Genomic DNA, 13,804 nt, shown 5'->3' on the forward strand with positions numbered 1-13,804 from the left:
CCACCCTGATTCTGGCTGCCTGAAATTCTGATGTGGGCAACTCTGGAAGGATGCCTGGGGTTCTGGCAAAGCCTCATGCCTGTCACTGGCTTGAACCATAGTGGCTTTTCCCAAACCTCACACTGGTTTCATCTCAGGACCCAATAAGGGATCCAGACAGCAAAGGCCCATGGTTTCCAGACTTGTAGCTGCTGAGACACACAGGCTGGGTAACAGACTTCCCAGCATGGGCACCCTTTGGGCTTTTAGCACCTGTACTCACCTCCTACCTTACCTCCCAGTTTCGGCAGCAACACTGAGCCATGGCCTAAGATCCTGTAGCTTTTGTCATGCCAATTACACACTGGTGCTTCCAAAGACTGGAGGGCAGAAGGCCTTTTTTGGTCACCTGTACATTTGAGCATGTCAATTCTTGCTCTTATTCAGACACACTGCACCGGGACATCCTATGGCCTCAAGACTATACTAGAAAATTAATCACCATAAACACTCCTTAAATAAAATAGTGGGGAAAGAGAAAAGGAAAAAGTGGGTACTCTATATGAATTACAAATAATATAGTTCTTAGTTAATATATAACAAGATAATAATGAAAAGAAAGACTTGTACACTAAAAATTACAAAATGATAAAAAAATTGTAAAAGACAAATAAATGAAAGACATCCATGTTCGTGGGTTAGAAGACCTAATATTGTTAAAATGTCCATTCTTCCCACATGATCTTTAGATTCAGTGCAATCTCTTTCAAAATTCTAATGGCATTGTTTCCAGAAATAGAAAAAAATTATTCTAAAATTCATATGGAATCTGAAAGGACACTGAAGAGCCAAAACAAATTTAAGAAAGGAAAACAAAGCTGGAGGCCTCATACTTCCTGATTTTAAAAAGTTACAGTAATCAAAGTTATAGTAATCAAAAAAGTATAGTATGGCACTGGCATAAAAACAGACACATAGACCAATGGAACAATGGAATAGACAGCCCCAAAATAAGCCCTGATGTCTATGGTTAAATGATCTTCAACAGGGTGCTGCTGAATCTACACAACAGGGAAAGGATAGTCTCAACAGATGGTGTTGGGAAAACTGAATATCCACGGAAATAGTGAATTTACCTTTATCTTATACGATATAAAAAAAACCCTAAGATATATATATATATATATATATATATATACATACATATATATATTTATAGCTATATATATGTATATTTATAGATATATGTATGAATATTTACAGATATATGTATGTATATTTATATATATGTATATATGTGTGTATGTGTATGTGTGTGTGTGTGTGTGTGTATACACACATATATGTTGCCTGACTGTCTTTGGAATTCCCATATCTATGTGGATTCCTTGTATATACACTAGTAAATTTGATTTTCTACCATCAAAAAAAAAATAAAAGTAACTCAAAATACATTAAACACTTTGTTATAGATTTAATGTTTGTGTCCTCCCCAAAATTCATATGTTGAACTTTAATTCCCAGTGTGATGGTATTTAGAAATGAGACCTTTGGGAGAAGATTTGATTATGAAAGTGGAGCCCTCATGTAAAAGATTAATGCCCTCATAAAAGACATCATAGAGAGCTTCCTCACCCCTTTTGACATGTGCGGACATGGTGAGAAGACAGCCATCTGTGAAGCAGGGAGCATACCTTCAGTAGACACCAAATCTGCTGGCACCTTGATCTTAGACTCCCCAGCCTCCAGAATGGTGAGAAATAAATTTTTGTTGTTTATACCAGTATATGGTATTGTTATAGTATCCCAAACAGACTAAAATAGAAATATGTACATAGAAGTAGGGTGCTACTTTAACAAATACCTAAAAATGTGGAAATGGCTTTGGAACTGGTTAATGGGCAAAAGCTGGAAGAGTTTTGAGGTGCACGCTAGAAAAAACCTACATTGTTATAAATGGACTGTTAAGGGTGATTTTATTTATTGCTCGAAAAAGAAAGGAGCTGTAGAGAAAGCCTCAGTCTTTTTAGAGAATACTAAATAATTTTAAAAAGAATGTTAGTAGGAATATGGATGGTAAAGGACATTCTGATGAGATCTCATATGGAAATGAGGAACATGTTATTGGAAACTGGAGGAAAGGTCATCCTTGTTATTATAAAGTGGCAAAGAACTTGGCTGAATTGTGTTCATGTTCTAGTGTTTTGTGGAAGGTGAAACTTTTGAGCAATGAAATTGGATGTTTAGCTGAAGCTATTTTTAAGCAAAGTGTTGAAGGTGTGGCTTGGCACATCCTGACTGCTTATAGGAAAATATGAGAAGAGAAAAGTGACTTAAAGATGGAACTGTTAAGGAAAAGGGAAGTAGAACTTAAAAGATTTACAAAATTCTAAGCCTTTCGACATTTAAAAAAATTAAACACTATGGGGCGCCTGGGTGGCTCAGTCAGTTAAGCGTCCGGCTTCAGCTCAGGTCATGGTCTCACAGTTCGTGAGTTCAAGCCCCGCATTGGGCTCTGTGCTGACAGCTCAGAGCCTGGAGCCTGCTTCAGATTCTGTGTCTCCCTCTCACTCTCCCCTCCTCTGTTCATGCTCTGTCTCTCAAAGATAAATAAACATTAAAAAAAATTTTTTTTAATTAAACACTAAGGGTGTAGCCATGTGATAGTTTAATGAAATAAGTGTAAGTGGGCCAACTTAACTTGAGGCAGAGCTATTCTATAAGACCATGGAAGAATGACCCCAAAGGCAATTCAGAGATCATCAGATTTGCCACTCCCATCACAGGCAAAGAGTGCAAGGGCCCATAGGGTAGAACAGTTTCAAAGGAGAGGCTTCTGGCACTTGAAGAACCTTGGTGCTTGCTACCCAGCACTGCCTCACATTCAGGGCTCTGCTCTTTGCTCCATAGCACCATGCTCCTCAGCCACCACAAGTGCTGCTCCCCTGGGCCCCAGTGCAGAGCAGAACAGGCAGCAAGTTTTGGTGGCATCTGTGTGGTGCCATCTCTGCCACCACAGGCCCAAGGGGCACGACTGCCTCTACCTAGGTTTCAAAGGATGGAGCTTCCTGGAACCATAGGATTTCAACCTCATGATGAGAGAACTACTGAGGCAGGCCCCAGCAGAGAGCTGGCCATAGGAATGTTCTGCTAAGCCTTGGGGGTGACAATGTTAGCCCTATGGTTCCAGAAGGCAGAATAGCAAGCCAAAGAGTGTTCTTTTTTTTTTAATTTTTTAAATGTTTATTTATGTTTGAGAAAGAGAGACAGAGTATGAGCAGGGGGAGGGGCAGAGAGAGAGGGAGACAGAATCCAAAGCAGGCTCCAGGCTCTGAGCTGCCAGCACAGACCCTGATGCAGGGCTCAAACCCATGAACCATAGGATCGTGACCAGAGCAGAAGTCAGATGCTTAACCAACTGAGCCACCCAGGCACCTCTAAAGAGAGATTATTCTTAAGCCTTAAGGTCTAATAGAATTTTCCCTGTTACATTTTAGACTTACATGGGACTTGTCACTCCTTTTCTATTTCTCCTTTTTGGAATGGGAATGCCTGTTCTATGCCTGTCCAATTGTCTTTTGGAAGCACATAACATGTTTGATTTCACAGGTTCACAGCTGGAGAGGAAATTGCCTCAGGATAAATCATACCTCAAGTCTCACCTCTATCTAATTTAGATGATATTTAGATAAGGCTTTGGATTTTAGACTTTTGAGTTGATGCTGGAATAAGTTGAGACTTTGGGAGATATTGGGATGGAATGACTGTATTTTGCTATGAGAAGGACATGAATTTTGGGGGCCCAGTGAATGAATGTTTGTGTCCCTGCAAAATTACGTTGGAAACTAACCCCCAATCTGATGATATTTAGAGGTGGGACCTTTGGGAGGTGACTAGGTTGTGAGGGTGGACCGTCATGCATGGGATTAATACTCTTATAAAAGAAACTCTAGAGAGCTCCCTCACCCATTTTGCCATATGAGGTCAGAGAAAGAAGATAGTCAACTAATAATCAGAAAGCAGGCTCTTACTAGACATCAAATTTGCTTCTGTTTTGATTTTGGACTTTCTACCCCCAGAACTGTAAGAAATAGGGGTGCCTTGGTGGCTCAGTCTGTTAGATGTCCAACTTCGGCTTAAGTCATAATCTTATAGTTCATGGGTTCAAGCCCCATGTCAGGCTCTGGGCTGATAGCTCAGAGCCTGGAGGCTGCTTCAGATTCTGTGTCCCCCACACCCCCCTTGCTCTTTGCCCCTACCCTGCTTGTGCTCTCCCTCTCTCTCAGACATAAACAAACAAACAAACAAACAAACAAACAAGCATTCTTTTAAGTATATTCTTAAAAAAAAACTGTAAAGAATACATTTCTATTGTTCATTAGTCATCCAGTCTATGGTATTTGTGATAATAAGCCTAAATAAACTAAGACAGACCTGAATGTCAGACCTAAAACTATAAACCTCCTAGAAGAAAACATAGGAGAAAATCTCCATGATATTGGATTTGGGAATGATTTATTGGATATGACCCACCAAAAGAACAAACAATAATAGAAAAAATAGACAAACGGTACTACATCAAACTTAAAAACTACCACAAAGGAAACACTCAACAGAATGAAAAGACAACTTACAGAATGAAAGAAAATATTCATAAACCATATATTTGATAAGAGGTTAATATCCAGAATATATAAAGAACTCCTATAGCTCAATAACAAAACAAATAAACTGATTTAAAAATGACAAAAAACTTCAACAGAAGTTTCTCCAAAGAAGATATACAAATGGCCAACAAGAATGTTCAACATCACTAATCACCATGGAAATGCAAATAAAAACCATAATGAGATATCACATCACACCTATTAAGATGGCCACTAGCAAAAAGAGATAAAAACAAAACAACAAGCAAAACAAACACCCCCCCACACACACACACAAACAAATAAAACAGAAAATAACAAGTGTTGGTGAGGATGTAGAGAAATTGGACCCTTGTGTACTTTTATTATTATTATTATTATTATTATTATTATTATTTAGAGAGGGAGGGAGAGAGAGCACTTGCCCATGTGTGCACCTGAGTGAGTGGGGGAGGGGCTGAGAGAGCAGAAGAGAGAGAATCTTAAGCAGGCTCCATGTTTAGTGCAGAGCGTGACGTGGAGCTCCATCTAATGACCCTGAGATCATGACCTGAGCCGAGATACTTAACCAACTGAGCCACCCAGGCACCCCACCCTTATGCACTTTTAACAGAAATGTAAAATGGTTCAGCCCCTACAGGAAACAATATGGAAGTTCCTCAAAGAATTAAAAATAGAATTACCGTATGATCCAGCAATTCCACTTCTGGGTGTATATCTAAGAGAATTGAAACAGGACCTTGAAGAGATACTGCACACTCATATTCATTGCAGAATTAATTTTAAAAGTTCCAAAAAGCAGAAGCAACATTAATGCCCACTGACAGATGAATGGATAAAAACAGTGTGAAATATACATACAGTGGAATATTATGCTGCCTTTAAAAAGAAGGAAATTCTGGCATATGCTACAACATAGATGAACCTGGAGGAGATTATGCTAAGTTAAATAAGCCAGTTACAAAAAGGCAGACTCTGCATGTTTCTACCTGTATAAGTAGTCAAACTCTTTAAAACACAAAGTAGGATGGTAGTTGCCAGAGGCTAGGGAGAGGGACAAAAGGGGGTGTTGTTCCATAGATATAGAATTTCAGCTTTGCAAGATGAAAAAGTTCTAGAGATCTATTTCACAACAATGTATATATATTTAACACTATAGTGCTGTATACTTAAAAATGATTAAGATGGTAAATTTTATGCTATGTATTTTTTAACACACACATCAAAAAAACATTATACCAACCAAATTAAATGTATCTAGTAGATGCATATGGCTCTCAAGTTCATGAGTTTGTGACCTCTGAACTGTAGAAGACATTGACAGGAAAGAGACAGAAAATTACCATTTATTGAGCACCTCATATGGGCCAGGAGGTATACTAAGCATTTTAAAAATGTTTTCTTACCCAATTGTCACAATAATCTTATAAACATTTTTTTAATTACCAGTTTACAGATGAGAAAACAAATTGTGAGTTTAAAAGACTTCTCTAAGATCATATATCTAATTAATCAAAGGCAGGATTTGAACACAACAGACTCTAGAGCTGGTGTTTTCTCCACTGCTTTAGGAACAGAGAAAACATGTCAGGAGGATAAATGCTATACAGAAAATCAGAGTGGTGAAGATCAACTAGCTATGTGAAATTTTTTTTTTAATTTTTTTTTCAACGTTTATTTATTTTTGGGACAGAGAGAGACAGAGCATGAACGGGGGCGGGGCAGAGAGAGAGGGAGACACAGAATCGGAAACAGGCTCCAGGCTCTGAGCCATCAGCCCAGAGCCTGATGCGGGGCTCGAACTCACAGACCGCGAGATCGTGACCTGGCTGAAGTCGGACGCTTAACCGACTGTGCCACCCAGGCGCCCCAAGAAATTTTTGAAGGTAAATAGATAAGTGTTCCATGGGGACCCCATTGCAGGATAACAAACTGTGAAGTACAGGAACCACATTAGAAGACACTGAGTGAGAACACTGGCTCTGGGTTTGAGTCCTGGCTCTGCCACTTACCAGCTTTGTGACCTTGAACTACTCACTTAGCTTCTCTATGCGTTATAAAAGTGCTTCTTAACATGCCTGGCAGATAATAAATGTACACTAAACATTAGCTATTATTAGATAGTATGGTCTATTGCTAGATTTTAAAGGCCAGATTAGGTCTGAATTTGATGTCCTGGATAATAAGCAGATATCAGACATGAGATTTCAGATAGGTTGATTGGAAAGCAAGCAGCTTTCCCTGTGGAAACTGTTTTAACTGCCTGCCAGTGAACAGTCTGTCCCTCTCCAATCCACTCACCACATAGCTGCCATGGTCCATCTGAAACTCAGTTTTGACTAAGTTCTTTTTTTCTTAAAAAGTTGTCAATTGCTCTTCATTTGTCACCACATTTTTAAATTTGCATGGACTTGAGAATCAGCTGAGGATGTTATTAAAAAGCATATTTGAAGACTATGCCCACAAAGATTTTAACTCTGTAAATTCCGCTGAACCTAGAGATGCAGAGAGTCCACTGTTGAGAATCTTTGTTGGGATCCACTTCAAATTTATTAACTAATAAAACACTTCATGTCTTGGCTCTGGCTACCTCTCCAACCACATTAGAAAAAACCCACAACGACAACAACAAAAAAACTTTTCTATCCTAAGATTAACTCTCTTGCACTAGAGTTTCATTTTTAGCTCCTGACATATTCAGAGCTTTTGTTGTTTCTGTTTTTCATAGAACACCTTCCATTTTCCTTCTTCACTAAACTCCCATGACCTTCACCTGCCTAAGCCTGCCCAACTATATTAGTCTTCTATTGTTGTGTAACATATTGCCCCAAGACTTAATAACTTAAAGCAATGATAAATATTTATTATTATTCAGAGTGTCTCTGCAGGAATTTGGAAGTGGGTTAGTTGGGCAATTCTGCTTTGGGTCTTTCAAGGGTTGCTGTCAGGTGTCAGCTGGAGCCATTTGAAGACTTAACTGTACTGGAGGATTATTTTCAAAGTGGCACAATCACATGGCTGGCACGTTGGGGCTGGCTGTTGGCAGGTGGCCCTTCTACATGGGCCGCTGCTTAGGGCTGCTTGAGAGTCTTCATAGCATGGGGGCTGGCTTTCCTAGAGCAAATAATCCAAGAGACCAAGGCTGAAGGTGCAAAGCCTTTTGTTTTCTAGCATTGGAAGTTAGAGAACATTTTTACTGCAGTCCTCTCTTGGTCATGCAGGTCTGCCCTGCTTCACTGTGGGAAGACACTACACAAGGATGTGAACACCAGGAGATGAAGATCATTTGGGGGCCATCTTGAAGGGTAGCTACTACCACATCATCATTTATCACTTAGGTGTTAATCCTCAGGAAGCCTTCCTTGAATTTCCTTTTTTGTTTTTTTAAGTATAATCTCTGTTTTATTTTTCCAGAGAACAGTTTTTCTTCAATCCTTAAGGACTTAGCTCTTTACATGGGCTTTGGTGGAGGTCGTGGGGCAACACCCACAGGTCTAAATCAGGGTGGCGGTGTTCTGTCCTTCCTGTGCTTCATGAGAGCAATTCCTGACTATCTTGCTGTGAACGGCACAACTCACCCAGTAATGTAGTTTCACATACAGCTTAGGAAGCACATAGGCATCGAAAACACTCGCTTCGTAAATGTCCCTGACCGCGGCGTCCTCTACTATGTTCCAGATAACGAGCTTCTTAATGGCATTGTCCTTGGGCACGCAATGGATGCAGTTGGTGCAGCCAGAAGGCTGCACGTGGCTGCGGCCTTTTTTGGCATGACCATTGTTCTTTCTTTTCTTGGCCATCTTGGAAACGAGGACCCGAGAGACGCCTTCCTTGAATTTCTTTCCCAAATTGTGTAACTGCCTCTTCTGCATACTACTATATATGTATTTAAAATGGCAAGTGTGCACTGTATGTATGTGCATGCATATACATATATATCATATACACGTATGTATCAATATGCATATATGTAGGGGTCATGCCTTTTTATCCTTGTACTTTATACTTTGCTCGAAGATTAATGAAGGAAGGAAGAAGGAAAGAAGACAGATAAAGGAAGGAAAGATCAATCTTGAGCAATTAGATTTGGTTGTCACAAGGCTCTATGACACATAAGAGTTCCATTTCTGTTAATTAGCAGATGGTTAACAACAACAAAAAATATATCTTTGTAAGGGCAGTTGGGAAGGAGCAGGAACAATTAGAAAATCTTTCACCACAACAGAAATGTTGAGGAATTTGTATGAATTTTGGTACTATTCAATTTGTACAGCTCTGAAAATCACATTCAGTCGTATTTGGGTCTAATTTTCTTTTTGTTCTCCTTTTGATGTTTCAATGACACACTGTGGCTCACAAATAGGGGGGATGGAAGTTATAAAAAGGAGTGTGGTCTTAGAGATGGCAGAAGACAAAACTTCTCAATACTAAAAAATTCCTAGAATGTTTTAAGGACTCAGTTCTAATCTTCCTATGCTGGGAGGTCCACATGCACTGAAGATATTAGATATTTTTCTTTTATTTTTTTAATGTTTATTTATTTTTGAGAGGGAGAGAGACAGAATGTGAACAGGGGAGGGGCAGAGAGAGAGAGGAGACACAGAATCTGAAGCAGGCTTCAGGCTCTCAGCTGTCAGCACAGAGCCCTATGCGGGGCTTGAACTCACAAACTGTGAGACCATGACCTGACCAAAGTCAGATGCTTAACTGAGCCACCCAGGTGCCCCTAGATATTTTTCTTATAACTAGATTCTACACTGAAAGAGAGGTATACACATAAAGACATTAATGAAACTTCATCTTTTTAATGACACCATTGCTGCTGTTTTCTGGAAGTGGCTCTTCTGTCCTTTCCAACAAAATTCTTACCTTGATTTCCTATAATCATTAGTTTGTGCTGGTTTCTTCCCAGGACTATGAAATAGTCAAGCACTACTTATCTTTATATGCACATCATGGTCCCTGATACACAAATGAATATGTATTAAGCATAAGCTAAATGAATGAAATCATTTATTCAAAACAATCCATGTTTAAGATTACATCTTAGCAGATTCCTTCCCACCAAACACACTACTTATTGAAATCTGCAGAAGCAGTGAGCTGATTCTAATAAACCAGTCATAATTAAAATAAAATATAATGAAATCAATTTAGGAGAGTTTCTTCCACATGTATATTTTATACACAGCATTCTCTGACATTATCTGACAATTATCCTTGCCCACAATTTCCTTCTACTTCAAAAGGGACTTGATTTTGCCTTCACAATTTGGAACCCAAGATTGTTTGTCCTTTTGAACTTAGTGTCACGTGAAGCACAAGCCTGACTCTGATTTTCAGGGGAATGCTAGTCAACAAACTCACTGAGCACTTTCTAGGTGTCAAGCACTGTGTTAAGGCATGGGGATAGTGAGAATACTGTGTCTGCCTTCTAACAGAAAGTAGTTGAGTTCCTGTATGATCCTGGAGACCGAACAGAGGTTACTGTAGTAGTCATTGTAGTATGTTGGCCTGATTACCCATCCTACCTGCTTTAAGACTGAAACACTAATTCCCCTATTGGCTGCATGTTGATGACTGATAGCTCATGATTGAGGCCCCTGAGGAGATTGGCCTTATCCTGAAGACAGCTACTTCACCTAAGGTTATGTCCCCTGGTCAACATGGAGATATAAAAGTCTGCCCCTGGCCCTGATTTTGGACAATGCTGCAGGGATGGAGATCATATATATATGATCCAATATCCAAGATACATATATCCAAGATATATAAAATATCCAATATATTATATAATATCCAAGAATTTTGGGTAACACTAATAAAACATAACCCAAGTGAACAATAGGAATCTAATTTGCATATTTTAGTATTTATCACACTTGCCTGAAACTCACAACTGGAACTTAGTATCTAAGTATAAGAACTCAGCACTTATGGTGTAAGTGTGGATTATTTTCAATGCATTAAAAGTAGGGAAATTTTGTTCTCTTTTATTTGTAGCAGCTACTATAAGAAAGGGAAAATGGAACTTTATTTTCATCTCTCTGAAGAAAACTTGTAGATAGCATCCTCATTGTATTTGTAGAAGGTGTTATTATAAAGCAATGTATCTAAATGTCAAGAGGCTTTTTTTTTAAATCATTTATCTTCATAGCACATATGTTGGAATATTAGTTAGCAATTTTTTTCTAATAGCTAATTCTATACTGTAGTAGTGACAGATACATACCAAGTGGTTAATACAAGGTTACTTACTGTATTCATTACTTGCTTTTCTCCCCTAATACAGACCTCAATATATTAAGGTATAAAATCTTTCTAATCATTTGAAAACATCAAAATGCATCTACTGATTGATAATGAAATTCCAAAAATAAAATTAAAAAGATTTACATATAATTTACACAAACATTTGATATATAAATTCAAGGTAGATATGTCATTCACAAAGTCTTTTTCTAAACTTTTCTTTAGTTAACATAACAGAGAGAATGACAAATTGCCATGTTACCCACACTATTTGGCAGCATGGTACCTGAAACCATAAGCTAAATGTTTATATCCTACTATGGGGTGGAGTATAAAATTTGCATGAACTTTTAAGACTTCAAAGAAATTCCTACAATGACCTGTTTTTGCCTAATCTTAGATCATTCTTTTTTCTCTACCTCCTCACATTCTTTGCTGCACTTAAGCAGTAAAGTTTGAGAAAAATTGCTCTGGAGATTTGATTCAGGACCATAGATTTGGCCTTTTGCTTAGAGATGGCTACAATTTATTTATTCACCCATAATTTATTGACAACCTACTATGTATAGCATTGTATGGAGCAAGTTTTCTTTCCCTACAGCAGTCCTATACTGTACAAGGCAGCTTCCATTCAACCTTGGTAATCCAGACTCCATGTTAAACCTACAAATTTTTAAACATGATTGCACTCACAGTCATCAACATGGAAGGGAGCTATGATGTCCTAACCTGACCTTTGCTCAGAGGTGAGGCACCATGAGTGCTGAAGGCCAGCTCCTCAGATAAACAGCAAGCCAGCTTCCCCTAGTTAGGCATCTTTCCCAGTGCTCCCCAGGCAAACAAAGGAGATCTGATGTGGATAAGGTGAGGAATAGTTTAAAAGCCAACTGAAATTAGTCAATGTAGTCTTAGTTGCCCCCACCCCTGCACTCCTCTTTAGGTCCAAAGGTTACATATTTTCCTAACATTTCTGCATTCAGCTTTCTTGCTCAGCAGGCTTTGTAGAACCCAAGGGGTTTACATTAACCAGATGAGGGTGGATGAAATCAAAGTTCCATCCACTGCGGTGGGTGGGCTTGGGCAAGGGAATGAAAATGTTTGCTAAATTTAGATGGCTCATGTAGTGTTCACTAACTATAACAACGTGTTTTCGGAACACTGAATTTGGAAAGACAAGCAGTTTCCCTCCTAACCAGCTTCATTCAGCGCTGAATTGAACAGGATTGAAAACACTTGAGAGCAGTGACTTATTTGAAATCTTTTTAACTGCAAGGTTTCCACTGGACTAGGATGAGCACACACTAGTGTGTGTGAACAGTTGTCAAGAGGAAATCATTACCAATCTCTGTTTTAAAAATAGCCAATGAGTTTTCCTTACAGCAAACAATAGATTTTTATTTGGCAAAGTTCCCCATAAATAAATGACATGCCCAGTGGTATCTGTTGCCATTTTAATGTTGACAAAAATTGGCTGATTTCAAGTGGACGTGAGACTCCCATATTTGTGATTCAATTTAATGAAATACCTAAATTAGGGAATCCATTATTTTTATTGGTATTATTATTACTTGCCTGGAGGAAGAATCAGCTGACTATGGCTTTCTGTCTAAGAATATCTGCTTGGAAAGGATCCTTTTGGGGGCTTTTACCTCCCCAAAGAAGTAATTACTTAATCTATTTTTTTTATTTAAATATCAGGATTTAAAAAAATCATGTTCATTTTTCCAGATTTGGAGAAGAGGACTCACTGGTTCTCTCTCATCTTTTGTGTGATTTATATGGTTTTCCTTTTGTTGACCCTACTGTTTTTATCTCTGTTCTTTTATTGAGTAATTGTCTTGATGATTGCTGTCTCATTTATTTGGTGTCCTTTTCTAATCTTTGTGTTTGCAATGAGAATTGTAAACAGCAGCACCAGTGAAATCCGTACAAGGCAACCAGTGCCACACCTGGGAATAAACAGCTGAATGCTTTCATAGTTCTCAGCAAACCTGCACTTGGTCCTTCCTGAACCAAGGGAAGCTCTTACTTGGCTTTGATGAAGATCTCAATCCTCATCTTGGCTGGCTAAAAGAGACCAAAAATGACAACAAAAGAAAAAACAAAAAAAGACACTGTTCCCTTGTAATTCATAAACTTTAGAGGCCATATCACTCTTGTAGGAAGATACTTCCAGGATAGCTAAGTTACTGCTGGAACATCTTTTATCTTACTTTCAGCAAGATTCAAGGTCTCTATGAAAAAAAAAAAACAACCCTGTAATTTTAAACTATGCAGTAAAGCTTCATATTATTGTATATTTTGATCCATTTGTTTCCTTACCAGTGAATGTGAAATAGACATGTATAACTCCTACCAAAGATAAGCATCCACTTCCTGTGCATGCAACCTTCCAAAGCCTACCCAAGCCTGCTTTAGTAGTTCCCAGAACTTCTACAAAATATGGAAGATTCCAGGTCAATAAAGTTGTTTCCCCTTCTCTTGTCCCTATTTTAGAGAATATCACCATTATCTATTAGCGAACTAAGCCAAAACATGTATCATTCCTTCTGCCTCTTCCCTTTCCCTCACCAGCAGCAACAAGTCAATTCAATCCATGGATCCTCCCTACTAAATGTCTCTCCAATGCATTTCCTTCTCTCAAGTCTTGATTGCTGAAGCAGTCTCCTAACCAATCTCCTTGGCTCTTTGTTATTCCTTCTATACTCTGCAGACAGAAAGATACTCATCAAATATAAATATTTTTTGCAACCAACTGGTAGTCTTCAGTGCTCTTCATTTCAGTACAAAGTCTAAATCCTTAGATGTCATTGAGGACCTTTCCAAATCTATACCCTAATTACTACTTCAACATTGTCATCTCTCACTACCATCTCCACCTTGAATCTGATGACAATTACTTGGTGTTCTCCAGATACACCTCTTGC

At 38.6% G+C, this 13,804-nt stretch overlaps 1 protein-coding gene and 1 pseudogene across 11 annotated transcripts in view; one reads left to right on the top strand and one right to left on the bottom strand.

Moving 5' to 3' along the window:
* The window catches only part of METTL15 (methyltransferase like 15), a 289,458-nt gene that overhangs the window by 227,260 nt on the left and 48,394 nt on the right, over positions 1 to 13,804 (top strand). For 7 of the 11 annotated variants that reach the window (XR_006586464.1, XR_006586468.1, XR_006586467.1 and 4 more), the window contains one exon: positions 1,504 to 1,732. The exons of the other annotated variants lie outside the window; for them this stretch is intronic. The gene's annotated coding sequence lies outside the window, so the exon portion shown is untranslated. The remainder of the gene's footprint in view (positions 1 to 1,503; positions 1,733 to 13,804) is intronic. 11 annotated transcript variants of the gene reach the window in all.
* Positions 8,077 to 8,425, bottom strand: LOC101083450 (annotated as a pseudogene).

Source organism: Felis catus, chromosome D1 (assembly GCF_018350175.1).
Source record: "Felis catus isolate Fca126 chromosome D1, F.catus_Fca126_mat1.0, whole genome shotgun sequence".
Taxonomy (NCBI): domain Eukaryota; kingdom Metazoa; phylum Chordata; class Mammalia; order Carnivora; family Felidae; genus Felis; species Felis catus.